Source organism: Panthera leo, chromosome D1 (assembly GCF_018350215.1).
Source record: "Panthera leo isolate Ple1 chromosome D1, P.leo_Ple1_pat1.1, whole genome shotgun sequence".
Taxonomy (NCBI): Eukaryota; Metazoa; Chordata; class Mammalia; order Carnivora; family Felidae; genus Panthera; species Panthera leo.
Window position 1 is genome coordinate 51,353,806 of NC_056688.1, and position 4,295 is coordinate 51,358,100.

The following is a 4,295-nucleotide window of genomic DNA, read 5'->3' on the forward strand; positions in this document are numbered from 1 at the left end:
AATGGTCCATGCTGGTATGATAGGAAAAGTTTCCATTTTCTCATCTGTGAAGTGAAAAGAATTTTCTTCATCCTGTGATACGGACGTGATATTAATGCTTCTCCATTGATCAGACAATGTGACCTCAGGCTTCTAACTTTCTTTGTGTTCCAGTTTCCTTATCTGCAAAATGAGGATAAGAACAATACTTACCTCATCTATGTCATATAGTTGGCATGAAGATTAAATCAATTCATATCTATACAATGCAGGGGATGGTAACTGGCACATAGTAAGCATAATGTATTATTATTGTTATTATTAATTTTAATCCTACCATGTCCAAGTAATATAACGCATTCTTAGGAGAAAAGAGCAAATACATAATAAGTCCATGCTTATTTTTTTAATGTTTATTTATTTATTTTTAGAGAGAGAGCACAGCAGGGGAGGGGCAGAGAAAGAGGTAGAGAGAGAGGGAATCCCAAGCAGGTTCTTTGATGTCAGCACAGAGCCCGACATGGGACTTGATCTCATGAACCATGAGGTCGTGACCTGAGCTGAAATCAAGAGTCAGCTGCTTAACTGACTGAGCCACCCAGGTGTCCCAGGAAGTCCATGCTCTTAAGGAGCTCACAAGTAAGTAGGAGACTAACTGAATAAGGTACTGTGATTAATTAAAAGCAAAACAAACAAACAAACAAACAAAAAACCCAGCACATTAGAATGACAAATCAGTGGTATGCTCAGTATCCTCATCTGTGATTTGGATCTGCCTGTGTGGTAGACTGGGTGAGAAGAGGATGTGGTTAGGGGAGGGTTCCCCAAGGAGGTGCCTCAGGAAAATCATTCTAGGCATAAGGGAGTGAAAGTTCATGGAGTATAAATAAAACCTATTTCCCAGGAACACTGTGGAAGAAACAAATGACACGAAGCCATGCTTCTCCATCCTGACTGCAATTTAAGATCATCCATGAAGCTGCTTAAAAATACCATTTTTGATCTACTGAATCAGAATCTGCTGGCCTGCAGTCTAGGTATTGGTGATGTTAACAACACATATAAGTAATTCTGCGGCACAGCCAGGGTTGAGAACCACTAAGAAATGTGCTTTGGAAGCATATTGTAAACAGTGAATCTCAATACAAATGCTAGATATTGTGATGATTGTGTATTATCTATTTATTTTTGACTGTCCTAAATTGTTTACCAGGTAAGATTTTTACAAACTTTACTTATATTGACGGTAACAGTGGAGCTGGAGACTATTACATCTTCTCCATGCTGTGCAGTGAGAACCACCAATAGTGTGGTAGAACTTATGACCCTTTCCAAGGCCATGCAGGAGCCTGAGGATGTCAGGCCTCACAGCTCCCTGTGCTTGTGGACTGGTTTGGTGATCCACTGGGTGTCAGGAGTTCTTCTGAGAGCTTTATGGAATGGATCAATGAGGATAACCTCAAAGGGTTTGTGCGTGGAATCTTTGCAACTGAGTAAGAATTCAAGACTCTCAGAGCCCCACAGCAGCATCCAGCTCACTCCTTTGCAACAGACTGAAGGCTTCGGGCAAACTAGCTGATTAACACCATGATGAACAGGCTTGCCAACGGTAGCACCCTTAGGAACTGGGCCACCTCGTCGCTCACGAATCTGAAATGTGGCATAACCTTCCTTGGCCTTGTATCCCAGTCTGTGTGCTTTATCAGGCCAGGTTGGGCAGGGGTTCCTGTGGAGTGTAGAGAGCTGGAGGTACTGGCAGCAGCACAAACTGAGAAGAAAGCGCATTACACTGGACTGTTTCTTCCTCCTTAGCTCCTGGGGGTACGCGTAAGTGCCTGTCCTGCTTACCTTTGAGCAGATGGCTGCCACCACATGGAAAGGAAAGAGCCTTCCTCCCATGATCTTTTTTGGACCTACTACTGCTTAGTATCTAAATAGGTAAATACAATGATCTCAAGCCCTTTACACGTATAGTGTTTTGTTGTTGTTTTTGCTATTTTGTTTGTTTTGGTTTGTTTTTGGTATGAGGTTTTTTGTTTCGTTTTATTTTTATTTTTATTTATGTTTTTGCTAAGTATGTTCACACACTGGGGCCAGAAGTGGCAAGCAAGACCGTGAATGACAAGCACAAGAAATTGGACTCATAATGAAACTTTTTCCAAGTTGGGAAATGATTAGATGTGGTGCTTAAAATAGAGATTGTCTCTGCTCTTCTGTTTCTTATGGAATAACCCATGTTAGGACAGGGATCCTCATAGAACTAACCAGGTGTCCAGTGCACTCAGAAAGAACCAGATTTGTCTCTCCTTGACATCATTCACTTGCTGAATCTCACCTGCAAAGGTTCTCACCCAGGACACATTAACCTTGAATCTACCATAACTGTAAGCTTTTCTTACTAGATTGTGTGCTCCTTGAGGGCAGTGACAATATGTCTGCCATCCACTGTTTCTCTAGCACCTTGCATGGTGCTTGTCATATAGTAGGCACCAACAAAGATTTATCTAGAAAGGATAGTTGAATTTTTCCTTCCAGTGGGCGTAATGTCAATGCTATTTGGATCTCTGTTCACTGCCTTTGGGAAAAGGGTTGTTTCCCTATATTCTTAGTTGTTAGCTTATTTTAAAAGGATGTTTATGAGAGCTAGTGGCATGTTCCTGGTATGATTACTGGTATGATAACACATTTTCAGAGTAATGTGGACAAATAATTCAATTCTGTTGTGTACTTCCACACCAGGCAGGGGTAAGGTCTATGTTTGCCCTTCTGGGCTATCACCTTGAACTTCTGCCTTGAACATGAAGCTATTAAGACATTCTGTTTCTCTTCTGAAGTCCTTGGTGTTGCCCTTTCTTTCTTTGCTTATCTAGAGTTCAGCAAAGCAAACCATTCATTATATATTTTTAAGAAAAATTGCAAAGACTATGCAATATGTATAACATGTAATTCCTTATTAGTGTGACTGTTGCTCTCCTAAATGCCTAGTATGTCAGATAAAATGAATTTTCTCATTAACCTCATGCATGCCAACTTGTCAAATTATGATGAACCAAACAAGACTGTACCCAGAAGTTGAGCTGCCATCATTACGTTTATATGGCTTTGCCAATTAGTCTATAAATAACACATTTTTAACACACTTCACAGTTTTGAAACTAAACCGCTTCTGAATGTTCTGAAATATAAGAATAGCAAAAAGACTATCCAAAGAAAGTAAAAGAAAATGATTTGCTCTTATTAGAGGAAATTAACATTATTTAGAGGAACAAGGGATCAGACAACCATATAGACATTCAACAAATATTTATTGGATGTCTGATCTGTGAATACAGTTTTCTTGGGTGTAGTAGGTGTGACTTAGTAAACAAGTTACTGGAATTTTTCCTTCAGTAGAAAATTATTATTTAAATAATAACATAACGTAAATATTTATTACACCTATATGGATTCAGGGTATTAGCAATGGAGTACCAAGATGAATAAGACAAATCACTATATTTATGGAACTCACACTTGATAGTGAAGTCAGATAAAAAATGATTAGAAAAGAAATTGGGAAGGTAATAGTAGTACATACATACGTATATACATAGTAGTATACATACAGATATAGCAGCAGGATGATAGCAGTTAAGGAAAGAAAGATAGATACCAGAAAAGGGAGGATTTGTAAGGCAGGAAATTATTTGACATAATTGTAAAGTTCAGGACCTGTCTAAAGAATGAAAATGATTTGGGGGACTATGACCTGTGTTTGTTTGAATCATAGTTTTTGAGTTCTAACATATGCTTGGAGGAAACTCTGGGGTTTGCATGAGGGACTGGCAGGGAACATTGTCAATGCTCAGTGTCTCATCAGTTACAGAGAGTAACCCAGTTTTGTTTCCATCATGCACACTGCCTTTTGACAAAGACAAACAAAGGTGAAAGTTAACAGAACCCAACTTCTTTTGAAGGTGCTTTAGAGTAACTCATCCCTGCTGAAGATTTTCACCCTCCATGCCCAGTAACCATATAAACTACTTTCGCCAACCACTTTTTTCTTCTTAAAAAGAGTTCTGGTAAATACGATTTTCCCCATCAAGTTTTATTTCAAGTGATGTTTTAGTGCCCTGTGAGACCTTACTGTAACACCCATAACTACTGCTATGCCCTACTATCAAGTGAAATAAGACACAGATGCACACTTCCCATCCCCACTCATAAATGGCACAGACAAGGTCTGTCTCCCCCTGCTAACGTGACCCCACAAGAACAGAAAGCACATCTCTCTTATTGACTGATTTGTGTCCAGTACTTAGCATTGCTCAATAAAG

The 4,295-nt window shown here is 39.3% G+C and overlaps 1 pseudogene; it reads right to left on the reverse strand.

Moving 5' to 3' along the window:
• Positions 1–1,210: 1,210 nt before the first annotated feature.
• Positions 1,211–1,897, reverse strand: LOC122201189 (annotated as a pseudogene).
• Positions 1,898–4,295: the final 2,398 nt, after the last annotated feature.